The 21,586-nt window shown below is 42.9% G+C and overlaps 1 long non-coding RNA gene across 1 annotated transcript; it reads left to right on the plus strand.

Moving 5' to 3' along the window:
- Positions 1–229: 229 nt before the first annotated feature.
- LOC127569027 (uncharacterized) lies at positions 230–2,190 on the plus strand. The gene is made up of 3 exons (XR_007956131.1): positions 230–328; positions 1,159–1,202; positions 2,174–2,190. It is a non-coding gene; the product is annotated as an uncharacterized LOC127569027 (long non-coding RNA).
- The last annotated feature ends 19,396 nt before the right edge of the window (positions 2,191–21,586 follow it).

Below are 21,586 nucleotides of genomic sequence, written 5' to 3' on the forward strand. Positions count from 1 at the left end.
TCCAAGGTCAGAGAGCATAGGTTTAAGGTGAGGAGTGAAAGGTTTAGAACGGCCCTGAGGAAGATTCTTTTTCACCCAGAGTGTGGTTGGGATCTGGAACTCACTGCCTGAGAAGGTGGTGGAGGCAGGTCCTCTCGCAACATGGAAGAAACGTTGGGACGAGCACTTGACTCGCCAAAGCGTAGTAGGCTGGGGACTAAATGCTGGTTAATAGAACTAGTATGGGAAAGACACGATGGTCGGCATGGACTTGATGGGCCGAAGGTTCTTGCTTCTGTGCTATGACCTCTGGAGCAGGAACTTAAACACACAACCAACTGGCTCAAAAGTGAGTGTTAATCACTGAGTCATGGCCAACCTTTCTGCTTAGGCAGTCGCTCAGGACTGAGGGTGACTACGGGGGGGGGGGGGGGGGGGGGAGGAGTGGGAAGGGGGGTGGGAGGTTCTGAGGAGTTATGTTGGATCCAGGTGGGATAGAGTGGCTGGGTGGGTTGTCTGCCATTTGCGCTCAGTCTCAACATGCTCCCTACTTTTTTCTGGAGCAGTGGAGGCTGAGGGGAGACCTGATAGAAGTGTATAAGAGGTATAGATAGAGTAGACAACCGATATCTTTCTCCCAGGGTCGAAATATCTAATATTAGAGGGCATGCCTTTAAGGAGAGGGGGGGTAGGTTCAAAGGAGATGTGCAGAGAGTGGTGGGTGCCTGGAATGCGCTGCCAAGGGTGGTAGTGGAGGCAAATACGATAGAGGCAATTAAAAGGCTCTTAGATAGGCATATGAATGTGGAGAGAATGGGGGGACATGCACATTGTGTAGGCAGAGGGGATTAGCTTAGTTAGGCATTTAGTTACTAGTTTAATTAGTTCAGCACAACATTGTGGGCTAGAGGGCCTGTACCTGTGCTGTACTGTTCTCTGTTTTATGCTCTCCCAGTGTGCAGACACGGGGTGCTCAGTACCTTCTGGGATGCCCCTTTTACGTTTTGAGCGGTGAGAGGCGGGGACTTGTCATGCTTTCCACCAAGGCTGGTTGAGTGCGAGGAAGCCTTGATCTTGGGGATCTTGGCCTATGAGAAAGACATTGAGATTGATTTCCAACCAGGAGGATGTTGCAGAGTCAATGTTGGTGGCACTAATTCCGATTCTCCATGCTTCCAGGTGCCCTCACTAGGTTGTCCATGTCTCAGCAGTGCACAGAAGGGGTGAGTGGGAATCCAAGGGGGTAACAGGTTGGGGACTGAGGAACTTTTGGAAGGGAAGAGGCTGATGGATGGGAAATGAGGGAGAATTGAGAGAGAGCAAGGGAGAGAAGGATGGGAGAGGGGGGAGGGAGAGGGAATGGTGAGGGCAGAATGGGGAGATAAGGAGGAGAAAGAAAGGATGGAGATGTAGAAGGCACGGTAGTGCAGCGGTTAGCATAATGCTTTACAGCGCCAGCGACCCGGGTTCAAATCCACCCACTGTCTGAAAGGAGTTTGTACGTTCTCCCCGTGTCTGCGTGGGTTTCCTCCGGGTGCTCCGGTTTCCTCCCACATTCCAAAGATGTACGGGTTAGGATGTTGTGGGCACCGGAAGCGTGGCGACACTTGCGGGCTGCCCCCAGAACACGACGCAAAAAGATGTATTTCACTGTGTGTTTCAATGTACATGTGACTAATAAAGAAATCTTATCTTAAATATGGGGAGAGACCAGGATGGAAATATGGGGAGAGAGAAGTTGGGAATAAGGGGGAGAAGGAGAATGAGGATGGGGGAGAGAGAGGATGGGGATTGGAAGTGGGGGAGAAGGGGATAATGGGGGAAGGGAATAACGAAGAAAGGGGAAGAGGGGAGAAAGGGCAGAGGGGACAGGGGAAAGGGGATGAGAAGAAGGGTGAAATACAGAGAGAGGAAATGGTAAGGGTTTGGAGAAGGAGGGATTGTGGAGAACAAGGAAAGAAGGAGAGAGAAAAGGTGAAGGGAGAAGAGGTGGAGCAGAGGGCATGTGAGATTAGAGAGTAGGGATAGCAAAGTGGATGATGACTGAGAGGGAAGGATAGGGTACTAAGGGAGGGGTTCAGTGAGGGAGGAGTGGTTGGGAAGGGTGACTAACGAATAGACTGTGAGCACAAGTGTGAATGTTTTGTATCTCAGTAATTTCTCGTGTTATAACAAATGTCTCGTGATCCCTCAGGTCACCATAATGAAGAACCAGCATACTAAATTCAACGGTACATATATCCCGGGCCCGGAAGCAATGGATGTGGTTAAAGAGGAATTCTGCTCAGACCTTGAAGAAAACCTGGCCTGCCTATCAATGGCCTGCCTATCAATGGAAGGCAATTGGTGACTTCAGTGTCAGAGTCAGATTCACAAGAATGATCCCACGAATGAAAGGCTTAATGTATGAGGAGCATTTGATGGCTCTGAGCCTATACTTGATGGAGTTCAGAAGGATGAGAGAGGAACTCATTAAAACCTACTGGATATTGAAAGGCCTGGATACGGTTGACGTGGAGAGGATGTTTCCATTAGTGGGAGAGTCTAGGATCCGAGGGCATAGCCTCAGAATAAAGGTGCACCCCTTTAAAACTGAAATGATGAGGAATTTCTTCAGCCAGAGGGTGGTGAATTTGTTGCCATAGAGGGCAGTGGAGGCCAAATCATCGGGTGTGTTTAAGGCAGAGGTTGATAGGTTCTTGATTGGTAAGGAGGTTAAGGGTTACGGGGAGAAAGTGGGAGGATGGGGTTGAAGAGAAGAAATAAAGCATGATTGAATGGCGAAGTAGACTCGATGGGCAGAATGGCCTAATTCTGCTCCTATGTCTTACGGTCTTATGGACATGAATCCCTGGAAAAGTGTGGTCGGATAGGAAGAAGCAGGAAAGCCAATTCATAATGAGATGCTTGGAACATGAGCCCTGTAATAACCAGCACCCTGTTTCGACAGAGAAACAAGTGTAAGGCGTCATGGTAACACCCTATTATTTTCATCATGCAAGCGAGGGATCACACAAATGGTTTGCATCACCGACACCACAACAGGTAGTGACACACTGGACTGACCACTGCCTAATCCAAGCTGTCAACTCCATTATCTTGGAGCGTAAGTGGCAACAACAGTAAATGCACTGGCACAGGAATATCAATGTTTAAAGAGCCAAAGATCCTGCAGAGATAGCACTAGTTAGTCATTTCCTCACAGACAATGTGATCAATCCCAAACAGTAGGAGTCACAGTGTGCACAGTGACTTGAAGTCTGCCATAACTGCCATATGCAGAAAGATTCAAGGCTTCCCTATCAGATGATACCAGGACTGATTTGATGGGAATGGTCAGGAAATAATAGAATTAATTAATCATAAACATTATTAAGGGAAAAAAAACAATAGGTCTAGAGCCAACTGAAGGGCAAGGTCCTATAGAAAACTTATAGAAGACTTGACTGTGACTTACACCACTTTAATTGTAAGAAATGTGGGTGCAGTACCCGACTGAGAAGCCTTGACCACTACCTTAAGACCATAGATATAGGAGTAGAATTAGGCCATTCAGCCCATCAACTCTGCTCCACCATTCAATCATGGCTGATTTTCTTTGCAATCCCATTCTCTCACTTTCTCCCTATAACCCTTAACCCACTTACCAATCAAGAAGCTATTAATCTCTGCCTTAACTACACCTAATGACCTGGCTTTCCCATGGGAGTGGTGTTAATCTTCAGAACCAATGGGAAGATAATCATCCTACAGCAACTACACTCAAGAATCATGGTCACCCAGATCTCAGTATGTGAAATGCTGTGTATGATCTCTGAGGTGGTCCAATCTATTGTATCTAAAGGTATGTACATGATAAAATCCTGATAATTGGTGGATATTTCTTTAGCTTATTTCTGTTGTTAAGAAGACGTCCTGTGCATTCAAACATGTAATCCACCAAGATACATCTTGATAACCTGTATATTCTTATCAGAGGACACCAGGGACATTTTGAGGCAGAAGATAAAAGAATTTATTGATAAACTTTGTGTCGTAAAGGAGAACATAGGCTGCGCTGGGGCAGGTGAATGATAACACCTCCTTCAGAAAATGTTTGTACTTCTGCTCCTGGGATTCGAACCTTCAGCCTTCTGGGTCAGAGCCAGAAGTGTTACCAATTGAGCCATGACTGAAAAGGTGCTAATTAGACTGAAAAATACGAATTTATTTTTCAGCCATTAGTTGCTTAGTATTCGGAAATAAAAACAGTAAATTCTGGACAATTCAACAAGGTAGGCAGCATCTGTAGAAAGAGAAACAGAGTTCATATTACAGGTCGAAGATCCTTCATTAGAACTGTTTTAAGTGAGAAAACAAGTTATTTTTAAGTTCCTGAGAAGGTGGGGGAGTAATGGATAGGATAAGACGAATGTCTTTCATAGGGTGATGTCAGGGTTGTTGTGGGAAATAAGCTGTTGATGAAGTAATCTGTTTGATATATTAATGAGGGCAGTCAGAGAATATAGAACATAGAATATGGAACAGGCCCTTTTGCCCACGATGTCCGTGCCTGAGCATGATGCCAAATTAAATTAATCCCTTCTGCCTGAACATGGTCCATATCCTTCCATTCCCTGCATATTCATGTGCCTATCTAAAAGCCTCTTGAACACCACTATTGTATCTGCTTCCACAACCATCCCTGGCAGGGTGTTGCAGGCACTAACCACTCTCTGTTTAAAAAAAACTTGCCCCGCACATCTCCTTGAAACTTTCCCCCTCTCACCTTAGAGCTATGCCCACTAGCTTTTAACATTTCTACACTGGGAAAAAGATTCTGGTTGTCTACCCTATCTATGCCTCTCATGATTCTATCAGGTCTTCTCTCAGTCTCCAATGCTCCAAAGAAAACAATCCAAGTTTGTCCAAACTCTCCTAATAGCTAATATCTTTTAATTCAGGCAGCATCCTGATAAACCTCTTCTGCACCCTTTCCAAAGCCTCCACATCCTTCCTGTAATGGAGTGACCAGAACTGCGCACACTACTCTGAGTGCGGCCTAACTAATGTTTTATGCAACTGCGTCATGACTTACTGACTCTTATACTCTATGCCCCTAGCAATGAAGGTAAGCATGCCACATGACTTCTTTACCACTAACATGAACAAAAAAACTGTGAGATCTGGGCAGATTGAGAAAGAAAACACAAAGGAATATAAAAACTGCAAAATGCAGAGCTGCTAAGCTAGTCAGGCCACATTAGTGGAGAGAGAAAAACTGAACTAATAGAGAGTCATAGAGTAATACAGCACGGAAACAAGTCCTTTGGCATGCCAACCAAGATGCCCATCTAAGCTGATCCTATTTGCCTGCATTTGGCCCATACCCCTCTAAACCTTTCCTATCCCTTTTAAATCTTTCCCCTCTCACTTAGAGAAGATCTGCCCACTTTTGATAGAAACGAGGTGTGGTACCCAGTGGTCTTGAGTCTGGAAAGCTGCTTAGAGATGTAAGATGAAGGGGAAGGGAAGAAGTACAAGGACAGGCGTCGCATCTCTTGCTGTTGCAAGGTACAATGCTGTGAGATGGGAAGTAGTTGGAAGAGGTTGAAGAGTGGACCAGGAAGTCATGAAGGGTCAGTCCCTCCAAAATGCTGAAAGGGAAGATGTGGTGGTGGAATCTTGTTGAAGGTAGTGGAAATTATGGGGCATGTCCTCAAGGGAACCTTGACTCGCCCTTTCAGAGATATTCCTTTAATCCTATCCACCTTCCTGCAGGGTGTTATGGGAACAAGGGAGGAGATTGCTAGGGCTCTAATGGAAATTTTTTGCATTATCTTTAGGTGATGTACCGGAAGACTGGAGATTGGCTAATGTTGTTCTCATATTCAAGAAGGGCAATAGGGATAAGTCAGGAAACTACAGGCCGGTGAGCTTTACATCAGTGGTAGGAAAACTATTGGAAAAAACTCTTCGGGATAGGCTCTACAATCGCTTGGAAAAGCAGGGACTGATTCAGCATGGTTTTGTGCATGGGAAATCCTTCCTCACAAATCTGATATAGTTTTTTGAGGAAGTAAATAAGAAAATTGATGAAGGCAAAGTGGTAGACATGGTATTCATGGATTTAAGCAAGGCTTTTGACAAGGTCCCATACAGTAGGCTGGTCCAGAAAGTTAGGGCACATGAGATCCAAGGTGTTTTGGCAAACTGGGTCCAAAATTGGCTTAGTGAAAGGAGGCAAAGGGTAGTGGTGAAGGGATTTTGCTCTGGCTGGAAGTCTCTAACCAGTCTGTACCACAGGGATTGGTGCTGAGAGGTTTATTGCTTATCATATATGTAAATGACTTGGATGAGTTTGTCTGTGGTCTGATAAGTAAATTTGCTTACGACATGAAGATTAGTGGAGTTGCAGATAGCAAGGATACAGAGGATCATAAATCAGCTGGAAAGTTGGATGGAACAGTGGCAGGTGGAATTTAATCCAGACAAGTGAGAGGCAATGCATTTTGGGTTGTCTAATACTGACCAGACATATATAGTAAATGGCAGGGACCTTAGATGTATTGATGTACAGAAGGACTAAATAGTAGGGGAGTGGGTTCAACAGATTGGAAGAGTATGGATAAAGTGAAAGGGAAGGAGAGTGCAGGAGACGCTACTGAAATCTCCAGAATAAAGAATAAAACGGAAAGGTTGGAGAGGGTTAAGAATTTAACTTCAGGCAACATGGAGACAAATTTGAGAAGAAGGGTGGTGAATACAGGACTGAAGGTGTTATATTTGAATGCACGCAGTATATGAAATAAGGTAGATGAGCTCATAGCGCAGTTAGAAATTGGCAGATATGACGTTGTGGGCATCACAGAGTCGTGGTGGCATGGTAGCGTAGCGGTTAGCGTGACGCTATTACAGCGCCAGCGATCGGGGTTCGATTCCCGTCACTGCCTGTAAGGAGTTTGTACGTTCTCCTGTGTCTGTGTGGGCTTCCGCCGGGTGCTCCAGTTTCCTCCCACATTCTAAAGACGTACGGGTAGGTTAATTTGGGGTTTAAAATGGGCGGCGCGGACTCATTGGGCCGGAAGGGCCTGTTACCACGCTGTAAATAAAATTATAAAAAAAAGGTCACAGCTGGGAGCTTAACATCCAAGGATACACATCCTATCGAAAAGACAGGCAGGTGGGCAGAGGGGGTGGGGTGGCTCTGTTGGTAAAAATATGAAATCAAATCCTTAGCAAAAAGTGACATAGGATCAGAAGACGTAGAATCCTTGTGGGTAGAGTTAAGAAACAGCAAGGGTAAAAAGATCCTGATGGGAATTCTATACAGGCCTCTGAATAGTAGCCAGGATGTGGGGTACAAATTACAACAGGAGATAGAAAAGGCATGTAAAAAGGGCAATGTTATGGTGGTCATGGGGGATTTCAATATGCAGGTAGATTGGGAAAATCAGGTTGGTACTGGATCCCAGGAGAAGGAATTTGTAGAATGCCTATGAAATGGCTTTTTAGAGCAGCTTGTGGTCGAACCCACCAGGGAAAAGGCAATTCTGGATTTGGTGTTATGCAATGTGCTTAAGGTAAAGGAACCCTTAGGAGGCAGTGATCATAATATGATAGAATGCAGGTTGAGAGGGAGAAGCTGAAATCAGGCGTATCAGTATTACAGTTGAGTAATGGTAATGACAGAGGCATGAGAGAGGAGCTGGCCAAAGTTGATTGGAAGGGGATCCTAGCAGGGATGATGGTAGAGCAGCAATGGCAGGAGTTACTGGGAGTAATTCAGAAGACACAGGATCAGTTCATCCCAAAGAAGAAGCATTCTAAAGGGAGGATGAGGCAACCGTGGCTGACAAGGGAAGTCAAAGACAGCATAAAAGCAAAAGAGAGGGCATACACTATTGCAAAAATTAGTGGGAAGCTTGAAGATTGGGAAGCTTTTAAAAACCAACAGAAGGCAACTAAAAAAGCAATAAGGGGAGAAAAGATGAAATATGAAAGTAAGCTAGCCAATAATATTAAAGACGATACAAAAAGTTTTTCAGATATATAAAGAGTAAAAGAGATGCAAGAGTGGACATCGGACCCCTCAAAAATGAAGCTGGAGAGATAATAATGGGGAACAAAGAAATGGTGGACGAACTGAGTCAGTCTTCGCTGTGGAAGGCACCAGCAACATTCCAGAGATTCCAGAGAGTCAGGGGGCAGAAGTGAGTGTAGTTGCTATTACTAAGGAGAAGGTGCTTGGAAAACTGAAAGGTCTGAAGGTGGATAAGTCACCTGCACCAGATGGACTACACCCCAGGGTTCTGAAAGAGGTGGCTGAAGAGATTGTAGAGACATTAGTAGTGATCTTTCAACAACCACTGGAGTCAGGAATGGTTCCAGAAGACTGGAAAATCACAAATGTCACTCCACTCTTTAAGAAGGGAGAGAGGCAAAAGACAGGAAATTATAGGCCAGTTAGCCTGACTTCAGTGATTGGTAAGATGTTAGAGTCTATTATTAAGAATGAGGTTTCAGGGCACTTGGAAGTTCATGATAAAATAGGCCAAAGTCAGCATGGTTTCCTTAAGGGGAGATCTCACCTGACAAATCTGTTGGAATTCTTTGAGGAAGTAACAGGCAGGATAGACAAAGGAGAGTCAGTGGATGTTGTTTACTTGGGTTTTCAGAAGGCCTTTGACAAGGTGCCGCACATGAGGCTGCTAAACAAGATAGGAGCCCATGGTATTACAGGAAAGGTACCAGCATGGATAGAAGATTGGCTGACAGGCAGAAGGCAGAGAGTGGGAATAAAGGGGGCCTTTTCTGGTTGGCTGCCGGTGACTATTGGTGTTCTTCAGGGGTTGGTGTTGGGTCTGCTATTTTTCACATTATATGTTAATGATCTGGATGACGGAATTGATGGCTTTGTGGCCAAGTTTGCAGATGATACAAAGAAAGGTGGAGGGGCAGGTAGTGTTGAGGAAGCAGGGAGTCTGCAGAAGGACTTGGACAGGTTGGGAGAATGGGCAAAGAAGTGGCAGATGGAATACAGCGCAGGGAAGTGTGCAGTCATGCACCTTGGTAGAAGGAATAAAGATGCAGACTATTTTCTAAACAGGGAGCGAATTCAGAAATTGGAGATGCAAAGGGATTTGGGGGTCCTAGTGTGGGATTCCCTCAAGGTTAACTTGCAGGTTGAGTTGGTAGTGAGGAAGGCAAATGCAACGTTAGCATTCATTTCGAGAGGACTAGAATATAAAAGCAAGGATGTAATGCTGAGGCTTTATAAGGAGTTGGTCAGACCACATTTGGAGTATTGTGAGCAGTTTTGGGCCCCATATCTAAGGAAGGATGTGCTGGCATTGGAGAGGGTCCGGAGGGGGTTTACAAGAATGATCCCAGAAATGAAAGGATTAATGTATGAGGAGTGTTTGATAGTTCTGGGCCTGTACTCGCTGTAGTTTAGAAGGGTGAAGGGGGATCTCATTGAAACCTACCAAATATTGAAAGACCTGGATAGAGTGGACGTGGAGAGGATGTTTCCAGTAGTAGGAGAGTCTAGGACCAGAGGGCACAGCCTCAGAATAGGATGTCCCTTTAGAACTGAGATGAGGAGGAATTTCTCTTGCTGGAGGGTGCTGAATCTGTGGAATTCATTGCCACAGATGGCTGTGGAGACCAAGTCATTGGGTATATTTGAAGTGGAGGTTGATAGGTTCATGATTAGTAAGAGCGTCAAAGGTTACGGGGAAAAGGCAGGAGAATGGGGGTTGAGAAGGAAAAATAAATCAGCCATGATTGAATGGTGGAGCAGAATCAAAGGGCTGAATGGCCTAATTCTGCTTCTATGTCTTCTGACCTTGGCATGCAAGTTCATAGCTCCCTGACAATGGTGACACATGTGGGTGTAGAGCAGTGAGAAACCATGCTGCAATTAGAGACTCCTAGGCACAGTCTCCAGCAAACAGAGGAGTGAAGAATGTATTCAGCTTGCTTGACTTCGTAGCAGGGGTATTGAGTGTAAGAATCGGGACACCATGTTGCAGCTGTACAAAGCATTGTTTTGGCCACACGGAATATTACGTGCAATGCTGGTCACCACACTATAGAAAGGATGTGGTAGCACTAGAAAGTATGGAGAAGAGATTCACCAGGATGTTGTCTGGAATGAAGGGCTGTAGTTACAGGGAGAGATTGGATGGCTGGTATTGTTCTCACTGGAGCACAATAGGCTGAGAGGTGACCTTATTAGAGGTTTATAAAATTTAGAAAGGTATAGATAGGGTGGTAGTCATGGTCTTTTTCCGAGGGTAGGGGAGTCTAAAACGAGAGGACATGGGTTTAAGGTGAGAGGGGAAATGTTTAAAGGACATCTGAAGAAATGGGCAACTGCCATCTCCAAATGGCATTCCAGAAACCAGACTCATTTTTCAGAGAGCAACAGGTATAGCCACGCATTGGTACGGGCAATGGACTGGCCTAGAGTGATTCTTCGAGGGGATCGCTCATGTTCTTGTCAAGTGGGCATAAATAAAGCTGAGACCTTCATTCTGGCCTGGAATAGGATAAATGTGGCCTCTCACCCTCTAAGAATTGTCCCACCAGCTGTCACCGATCTTCCTCAAAAGCTTATGATGGTTCATTTACATTGATGCTTGCTTGAAGCTGGTGGAACGAGTCAGGATTTAATCAGTAGTGCAATGTGGAATTAGAGCAGTGAGAAACCACGCTGCAATTAGAGAACCCTAGGCACAGTCTCCAGCAAACAAAGGGTTAGAGGGTGGGGTGAGGGGAATTGGAGGAAGGAGGATATAGTCCTGTGATGGCTTTGTGAGGCCGCAAGCATTCTTGCACATGCCAAACATCAAGGAAGCCTTCAAAATGAAAAGTAGTCCCACCAATGTGGGACCTCTGAGTCATGTTTCTACACACTCTCAGGTTTGGGACTGTGCTGGTTTTAAGCCCACTGCTCCTAACAAATTGGAGGGTTGTCATCTTCCCTAGAGTGTCCAGGTCATGCATTGTTGACTCCTAGTGAGGTTTAGGCAAGCATGAGGTAATACCTCACGGTATAGTTTCCAGGTCATAGTGTCTGGCAGTGTTCTTACATAACAACTTCAAGAAAGAGGAAGGCAGCATTTGAACTATCCTTCATGACTTGAGTCAGGCAGTTTTGGGTTGAAGTTGTGGTCTGGAAACTTGAGCATAAAAATCAAAGTTGATACCCTAGTGTGGTACTGAGGGAGTGCCACACTGTTGGAGGTGTCAGGTGGATGTCAAAGATCCATGTCATTATTTGAAATAAAGCGGATGAGTTTCCCCAAAAAAATGACTCTCAAATAACATACAAAAAGACAATTAATTTATTCATTTATCTCATTGTTGTTTGCCAAAAAAATGAATTCCAACATCTCTACAGAGCCTTCCACAACCTCCAGATGTCCCCAAATCCTTTCCTGTCAATGATGAACTTTAGAACTGTAGTCACTGTTATAATGTAGGAATCATGATGCCAGATTGTACACAGCAAGCTCCTACAAATACCAATTCAATAATGAGCAAATAATCTATTTTAGTGATGTCGATTAAAGAATAAATACAATAAAACTCCGATAATCTGGCATATTCAGGACTTTTGATGGCGCTGGATTGGCAGATTTTCCAATTTATTGCATGTTATTAATAATCCAGAATACATATTATTTACCTTTTTAGATGTTACCCAATATTACAATGAAATTTTGAGTGAACCTGGTAAATTTTAGGGGAGTTCAGGAGCTGGGGCTACGATAAATTTCAGGGGAGTGCAGAAACCTGGGCCCCAATAAGTTTCACGAGAGCACAGGAAACATCACCTGTAAGCATGGTGCTAAACCTTTGGGATTTCTGAATAGTCAGAAAGCAAATTATTGAAGTTTTACTGTAATGTGCAGGATGCCAGGGAAATCGCCTTTGCTCGTCTTTAAAATATTGCCATGAAAGGGCAGAGAGTTTAAGGTCTCCTTTGAAAGACTGGCCGACAGACTTACTTTTTTTTACTTTCCTTGTTTGCTTCTTTATTTCCATTTTTTAAATCTTTTCTTCCTTTCTTTTGGTGGGCTACATTGCAACTGTGAGCTCTTCAGGCCAACCTGAGGTCATGAAACTGCATTGTTATTTTCCTGCACAATTGCACTAACATGAGGTCCAAGGTACCTCTGCTACCATCCATCTAAACCCATATGGATTACTTGGTGGGCCCTTGGTCCAAGTCTTTGTTCATCGTGTTCATGTTCCCTGTTCAATTGAAGTTGCATATCAACCAACATGTCCACATACCAACTCTGTGTAATCCAGAATTTCAATTGTATCATTCAGTTTTGGATGGAATAGCTGACTTCCATTTACTGCATTAAATCAGAGCATCAGAGATATATTAAGTACATAATTCTTTTCTTAGACACTGAACATCTGCTCTCATTTGTGCTTGGTATTGGATTCACTGTAATTACATTCAGAGATAGATGGAAAATCCTGGATTAAAGCAATATTCCTTAATCCCTGACCACATGTTTCTAATTTCAGTGCTCTACAATCTTTTCACGTTGAGGATGGCACCGTGAAGCCCTCAGGACTGTAGTGAAAATGAAACTGGTGCTGTTGATTTGTAGGGATGATAATAAATTATAAATCTGACATAAATATACATTGAACAAATTAGGGAATTAGAAATGGTACAGGCAGTAAATAATCTTTAAGCCTCTGATAGGCCTTGTTGAGACACAATACAATGTAGCATGTTAAACCTTTGTAAGAGGCTCTTTAATATAGTTTTAAATTACCCATTTATATTAAGCGGTACTAAAAGCCTCTCTGGCAGGCCTTAAATTAAATTGTGAGAGTAAAACAAAGGTCTTGGATTCAAGATGGTGCAAGGTAAATTAGGGACTATCAAGAAATTCTCCTCGTATAAAGATTTTTTTTATTTATTTGCAGGATGCAATAATTGCCAGCAAGGTTATTGTTCACTGCTGACCCCTAAGTGTCCTTGAGAAGTTAATAGTGAGCAACCCTCTTGAACCATGGCAGTTTGTATGGCAAAGGTACTCCCAAAGTGCGACTGGGTAGTGAGTAATTATGTTTTAATGTAATGGTTTAGTACAACTGAGTGGCTTGCTAAGAGCACAGGTAAGAGATGGCTATGGGAGTCCTAAAGGACAGATGAGGTCAGGATGGCAGATTTCCAACTCTAATGGGCATTAGGGAACCAGATGGGTTTCTATAATAATCAGGTAATCCAAGGGCACCATTATTAACACTATCTTTTTGCACCTTTATTGCAGATTATTCAATTAACTGAATTTAAATTCCGCAGTTGCTATGGTGAGATTTGAATTTGTGCCTCCTTATCGTTAGTCCAGGCATTTGGATTTGACAGAGAATAAACTTTCAGATTAGTGCGAATAAAAAAAAACCTGGAATCGTCTGTTCCAGTGGATTCTGAAATAGGCTGGGTGGGACAGCTCGCATCTCCCTGGATGATTAAATAAAGATTGTTTGAAGATGCTTCACCTGCAACTACACTATAGGGTTGTGCTTGTAACATGGCACTGTTTCTTATAAAGATGCAAACTCTCTTTATCTCCCTTCCATTCACATTTATGATAGCTATTGTTGAGAGGATGGCAGCCACTCTCCTCACAGACCTTTGAAACATCATACTCTCTCTAAGGAGGGTGATTGTCCCTTTGATTTCCCTCTTTCATCAAGGGAGAAGCACCCACCCCCTTGCTCAGCAATAATACAACAGTGACTGGAATGCAGTATGTTGATGCAGTGTGTTCTTGGACCAACCTACAATGAGGCTATTCACTCCAGTTTGCTGGATTTCCAAAGCATGTCATCCATTCAAGCAATCACTGTAAAACACACCCTCTCCTGTGTTTTTCACACTCTCAAACCATACATCTTTTCTCTGGATTCAGAAATTCTTCCCCATTAAGATTTTTATCCTAACAGAAAGATGATCTAATGGATTTCTTGACCTCATCACCTCAAACCTAAACTCCTCATGCATGCTCCCTGCAATCATGAGTCTAATTTGCCCTCTGTTGCATATGTTAAAACACATTATATTGTGCAAGTTCCACTTTGAACTCTGGTTCTGAAGTTCAGTTTTATTGACTTCAATGGAACTGAATTTTTCAACCAGAGCTCAATGCATCCACACGTCTCTTGCAAACTTGACGTTTGTGATGAAGGACAAACTTCTAGCAGATAGAATTTACCCTTTCATTTTTCTCGCAATACCTCTTCCTGTCCCCCTTTCAATTTTCCTCTTCTCATCTGCAACTTGTATTGCAGTACCGATTTGCAGTCATCAGCAGCCTCTCATCTATTTATGAACTGGATGGCATAAGAGAATGAGATAGTTAGTTCAAGAAGCAAACGTCTGGAAGAACCTATATCCACCTTTAATGCTGTGCTGCTGTTTCTGCTCTTGTGAGGCTGTTAAATTGAATTAAAAAACTTGCATTTATTTAGTGCCTTTAACATAGTAAAACACCCTAAGGTGCTTGAGGAGATGACCATCTCTCAACTGTCTGATGTTAGCCAACCCATCCTTTGTTTTTTTAATGATAGGTGCCTCCAAAGGGTGTACATGGGCTGTTAAATGATTATCTGTCAGATTGATTGATTGCTTGGTGTGTAAATCGAATCTGTGAGTATTAACAGCCCTGGCTGAAGAAATGCAAGGAATGCTATTGATTTGTACTCTGCACCCAATGGCTCATTCTTGACAGGGACAGAACCAGAGATGTGTAACACAAGATTGTAGACTGAGATTCACAACTACAGTTGCATTATCGGAATATTGCGGTGTAAGGGTCACCCAGACGGGAAAGGTTTAATTGGAGATTTAGTCCTTCACATGACATGACCAAATAAGCCTTAGGCCATGCTGAACCTCCAAATCCATGGCACATTGATATCCTTAAAGGAGAATCGACCAAAAGCAAAAGATGGATGGAGTCCAGCAATGAATTGAAAGCCATCCACAATCTTCTCATTTTAAGAGATACGGGCAGGAACCACTGTAGAAACCTCAGCAGGACAGACATCATCTATGGAGCAAAAACAGAATTAACCTTGCAAGCCGAAAGCTTTTCATCAAAGATGCTGCCTGATCCATGGAGTTATAGAGTTGTACAATGTAGAAAGAGGTCCTTTGTCCCACCGTGTCTATACCAGCCATTATGCCTGTCTATTACTAATCCCACTTGTCTGCATTAATTCCATATCCCTCCATTTCTTGCTTATCCAACTACCTCTTGAGATGCCTCTTAAATGTTGCTACTGTTTCTATCTCCACCATCTCCTCTGGCAGCTCACTCCAGACACCCCACCTCACCATTACTTAGATGTTAAACTGCAGAGAACTGCTATTCAGAATTCTTTTAAGGTGACATCGAACAAGTTCCTCGTGTGCTAACGTTAAACTCTTATGACACAGAGGAAGAAAGATCCAACAGAAATGTATCATAGCAGAACCCAGTTCAAAATTACAAAATCACAACTTCAGTCACTTTGAATGTAATACAAACATATGAGTAAAATTCAGTTTCAAGGACAGCAGAGTGTGTTTGATAAAATAAGCTCTTTGTAGTTTGCATAATTGAAGTGAGATCCAGCAGTCATACAGTGCCTATTTAAATCTTAATGACACTAAACATATACAATCTCTTTGATCTGGTGGCTGGTGAAGTATAAATTTACATGAGACGTGAGGTGAGAAACTTGCCTGGACTTTACCGGATAGATCAAACATTGGAGGAAGCAAAGCATGGGTGGTAGGTTAGAGAAGCAAGTGACTGAGCCAGGGATGGAGTTGCAGCCACCACAAGATCATGATTAAAATATATTTTTGGAAAAAAAATATTGTGTTGCCCATACACTGTTCAGCAGCCACCTGAGCCATCTTCCATTTCATCTGGAGATCTGCAATGGATCACTATGTTCTATTATGCAGCGAATGGAGGAATAAGGATCATGTACAGGCAAAAGGGATCAAATTTAATTTGGCATTGTGTTCAGCACAGACATGGTGGGCCGAAGGGTCTGTTCCTGTGCCGTACTGTTCTATGTTCTATCACATCTGTTGGGACATGATGTCCAAGTCTCAAGGAAAAAGGTAGAATAACATACCCAACATAGCCCTAATCCTGATGGCTACCTTGTGTGTGGCTGCATCAAGTGTAAGTACACAAACACCAAGGGTCACTACATACTGAGGTTCTATCCATCCCCGGTGTCGCAAAGGATGGACTGGCTTCATTGTCACGCAATGTTCCATTCAGTTGGACCTTGCCTCACAACCTCTCCTTTTTAGAATTGTTTCTGCGGGAATCACAAGTCCAATGGGCAGTGTTCGGTACAGAATGAACTGGAGGCCCCGAAGGAGAAAGAGATGGAGGCTCCCGTGGGGTGGTTCCCCGAGCAAAAGTCAAAGTCATTTGTCGGAATCATCATCACCAGAAATCATAAGCAAGCACCACGACTTCACATCTGTCATTTCATCTCTCCTGCCTTCCACATGAACAGAGACCTTTCCCCACCTTCCTTCTGCCCCTTCCACCCTAGTCACCTTTCTGCATCCTAAAACTTGTTTATCTATAAACTTTCCCAGTTTTGATGAAAGGACTTAGACCTGAACTAATAACTTTGTTTCTTTCTCCATAGATGTTGCCTGACCTGTTGAGTACAACAAGATCTTTCTTACTGAAGACCGGTGTCAAACAATGCTGTGTGATTGCCCCAACAATTTTCTCAGTCTTTTTTTGCCATAATGCTGCACATATCTCCAACAAACTTACCATGGGAGTGGAGCAAATCCTTCGAACTAATGGGAAGCTGCTCAACTTACGGTGACTATGCTCCAGAACCAAGGTCACTGAATCTGAGCTGCAATATGTAGGTGACCTTGATTAGAAGTTGAGGTCCAAGCCATCTTCAACACTTTCACTGAAGTTAATAAGAGAATGGACCTTGTGGTCGATATCTGCAAGATAATGGTGTTCAATTAGCCTGGCCTTGCTGCACCGCAGTGCTGTCTGATTATAGGAAAATGTGGACCACTTCTCATATTCTGGGAGCCACTTCTTGGCAAAGGCAGGCATTGAGGGAGAAATTCACCACTGCCATCAATGGCCAGAAAAGCCTTTGATTGATTGAGGAAAAAGGTATTTGAAAATCAAAACCTTTGAGCTTCCGCAAAAGCAATGGTCTGTCGGACAGAGTGATCCCTGCCTTCCCATGTAATTTTGAAACCTGGACCACCAACAGCAGGCATCTCGAGGCACTGGAAAAATACCAACAATGCTGTTTCTACAAAGTCCTGCAAGGTCACTGAAAGGACAAGCAGATGAATGTCAGTGTCTTCTCCCAGGCCAATCTCTCCACTATTGAAGCCCTAGTTGAACTCAATCTTTATTGGGCAGGCCACATCATTAACATACCTTATACCAGATTCCCAACATGGGCACCCTATTCTGAGCTCTGTCACAGGAGGAGATCATCAAGTAGACAGAGGATGCGCTCAAAACCTCCTTGGAGAAAAGCAACATGCCTGCCAAGTCCTGGGAACCTCTGGTCTGTGACCACTCAAAATGGAGGAAGAACATTCTGGGTGGTACTGAGAACCTTGAGACCATGTATCGTGAGTGCACAAAGGTCACATGTAAGTGGTGGAAGGAGTGGACCACCCCACAAACCACCCTTCCATCGGCCCCATCTTGGAAGAGCCTGTAGTTCCCTCATTAGGCACCTCAGAATCCACAAAAATGGAGTAGAAGTAAGTCGTTCTTGACCTCAAAGGATTTCCAAAGAAGACAATTTCCAGCAATTGTTTCAGATTTCCAACACTTGGAGTATTTTGCTCATCCTTCATCTTGCCTCTTTCCTTCAACATTTAGGGAGCTCCAGAATTACTTGCTCTCAATTTCCCCTTGTGGCTGTATACTTATCCCAAACCCAAACCACTTCCCCTTTAAAGGACTTCAATTGCTTCGTTATATTCCAACTCTGACTCCAGTCTCTGACTCCAGTGTGCTCCAGATTGCTCCTCAATTAGCTGAAATTAGCCTCTTTTGTCTGTTTAACTGGACCCATTCGTTCAATGCCACAACTGTATTGCTTTGTTTTAGAAATCCTGAGGTTAACGAGATGTTACTTGTGACCAGTGAAGAAAATTTGCAGATTAAATTCAAGTTTATTGTCATGGGCATACATACCCAGGGTATAAATGCTGTGAAGGTTAGAAGATGTGTGTACATTCTGTGCTTCAGGTCAGCAATGAAGTGACTACATTTACTTCCCTTTCTTTTAAACAATTTAAAATGTTAAACTGTGACAAACTCAATACATAGACAGATTGGTAGTCAACTTTTGATTAAATAATTTCTGAGTATACTTTCTGGAGCTGTTTCACCACGTGTGTGCTCAAAGGGAATATTCAGAGTGTAAACATTTAACTTCCATTTCATATCTGTGATATTTGATATGGTTTCCATTCCTGTCATGGATGATACTCTCCTCTGCCACAGGAGAATGAGAGCAATTATACCCATGGCAACAGTGGTCTGAATTGTTGAGCATTCTATTTACTTATTTACTTGATTGCAAGAGGCCTTGCGTTTTGTTTCTGGATTACCCCCTTCCAATAGACTTAATGCTTTTCTTTATTCATAATTTCTTTGTCTGTGCAAACACTTGATACTGTTCAGCAAAACTGAGGCCCACAGAATGAGATGGTCAGTAGCAGTGGGGATAAGAAATTGGCTTAAAGCCAGTAAGCAAAGAGGTTGTCTTTTTTTTTCAGATTGGCACATGAGAGGCTGTGGTGTTCCCCAGGGATTGGTGGTGGAACCACTGCTTTGATCGGTGTGGATTAATGACAGGCGTGGGTTTGTAGGGCAAAACTTCCAAGAGTGTGGATGATTCAAAACTTAGGAGTGTGGTAAAATAGTCATGGTGTGCAAGAGGACATAGATTGGCCGAAAGGGCAGATGAAACAACAGAGAGAAGTGTGAAGCGATACCCTTTGACAGAAAATATAAGGAAAGGCATTACAGATGAAACAGGACAGTTCTAAATTGTGGACAGGTCAGATGGACCTTGGTGCTTTCACTAATTAATTTTTTGGAACTCTGGTCATCATTGGCAAAGTCATCATTTATTGTTCATTCCTAACTGCCCTTGAACAAAGTGGCTTGCTAGTCACTCACAGGGCACTTAAGAACCAACCACACTGGTAGTTCTAAAATCCCAGATTATTAACTGATCATTACTTCCTCTGCTTCCATGATGGGGTTTGAATTTTGGACAGTCAGTCCATGCCTCTGAATTGCAGATCTAGCAACTTAACCACTGCATCTCCACTATGCCTTGCACATGCATAAATCTTTGAAAGTGGGAGGAAATATGGAGAAATTCGCAAAGTGTATGGAATCCTGTTATTTTCCATTTCTTTATGACACAGGAGGAGGCTGTTCGGCCCATTGATTTCATGCCAGCTCACAGAGCAATCCCACATCCACTAATTTTCCCTATAAACCATTCTCCCCATATTCCCAACAATTCCATCACCAACTTACACTAGAGGCAATTTACAGTAGTTAATATACATCAGCTTGCAGGATTTTACATCGTATAATTTTCAGTAATTTCATATAACACCTTCTGTTGAAGTATTTGTAGTGTTTGCATTTATATTTTATTTGAGGTATTTAGTCAACTTTCATAACATTTTAAAGTTCTGGGCTGGATGGCTTCAGGCTGAACTCAGAGAGAATTTGTAAGGGAGCTGGATAGGCTCTTGAGAGAGAATAATTTGAAGGGATATGGGGGAAGGATGGAGCATTTGCTGGAAGTGCTCTCCTAGGTGCCAATGCAAGTTCCATGGGACAAATGGCCTCTTTCTGTGCTGTGACAATTTGAAGTTTGGGCAGTTAGGTAACTTGTCTCACAGTGTATGCCCAGCCTTAGAAGTATGTTAAGCTTGTAAACCCAACATTGATTGAGCGTGGTCATAACAACACCTTAATGACACAAATAAATCACAGAATGGGCAGCTTTATAAGAATCGATTCAGAGACCCATTTAATCATTTAATTCATGAAGTGGCGATGGGTTGGCACTCCCATGAACTAATTGGATAGGAGGGAGTGTGTGTTGCAAGAGAAGCAGAGTTAAGAGATTAAAATTATGTATTTCTTTGAAAAGAATTTAAAACTTTAAGATTGTGATACAGTCTTGCAGAACATCAGAGGCTGAATCATTCATCTGCTTCTTTCAGATTTTGCTGCCCGAGTGTGGCTGGTTATATGGATAATTTTCTCACATCTCTTTGATACGAGAAAAAAATAGGACAAAGGCTGTCTGAAATGTATCTAAGTTATAAGCAGATCTCCTGTGGTGTAAGTCACAGGAAATTTAGCAACGCTGACTTATGCGTATGGAATTTGCCAATCCCACCAACCATCCTTGACATAAGTACCATCCTTTTCTTCATGGCTACATTGCAGGGTCATTGGGGTGGGACACAGGGATACAGTGGCCCGAAATTATGAACACAGTGTCCACTACTGTAGCCAAACTCTTGGCCTGAATGTAAGTACGTTATCATTTGAAGGTATGTTATTGTACTGAAAAGAAGGAAAGGATCATGGTAATGGTTTGAACCCAGAAGTTTGGGTGGCTGCCAGTTCATTAAACAGTGCACCAAATCAAATGTGCCCAGTAATGGGCAGACAGGAAAATCAGTCCAAAGGCATGGACCATTCTCCTCAGAATGGGTTGCTGTGAGACATTATTCTGCAGAGGGCACTATGTAATTCAAAGTTATGGATTTCACTGGAACCAAAGAACAGGAAAAGGCTATCCAATCACTCTGGACCTTGTCCTACCAGTCAAGGAGGTCATTTTGATTTCTATCTTAAATCCACTTATCTGCCTTGGTTCCATTCCTCTTAACACTCTCACCTAAACCAAAATCTACCAGTCAGATTTTGAAATTTCTATTGACTCCTGGATGACAAAAGAGCTTTTGACTATTTTCCTGCTAAACTTCTGAGTGAATTATCATGAATTTTAAAGCGATGTTCGTTGTTCTGGACTCCTCCACAAAGGACTTATTTAAGCTTCTTGAATCTACTTCCAAAGCACATACCTTATGTAGTTTGATAATTTCCAAGATGAGGTCACATACTGCTTTAATTCTACACTCTCACCAATATCAATCAACAGCATCCAAACTCACAGCATAATTTATACATGTTTTGTCAAAGGTTACGTGCTGAATTATTTTGCTATTATTTAATGTCGCTAAAAATCCAAGCTCAGTTTTCATAAATCTATTTCACTAGCCCCAGTCAGGGACATTCTTGAACTGTGAATATTGTTTAAAGGCATACACCATCCTTCCAATCCTGGCTGTGGTGATTTTAATTTGTTACTAACAAAGTTAACATCAAGCAAGGTGCTTTTTTTCCATATTTATTTTTAATGTTCCTTTGCTGCCTTTAGGTTCCAATCCTCTTAGTGTTGTTGGTGGGAAAGAGGTGTGGGGCTCGTGGTGGGTGGTAGGGTTAGGAGCGGTGGT

Source organism: Pristis pectinata, chromosome 4, assembly GCF_009764475.1.
Source record: "Pristis pectinata isolate sPriPec2 chromosome 4, sPriPec2.1.pri, whole genome shotgun sequence".
Lineage (NCBI taxonomy): Eukaryota > Metazoa > Chordata > Chondrichthyes > Rhinopristiformes > Pristidae > Pristis > Pristis pectinata.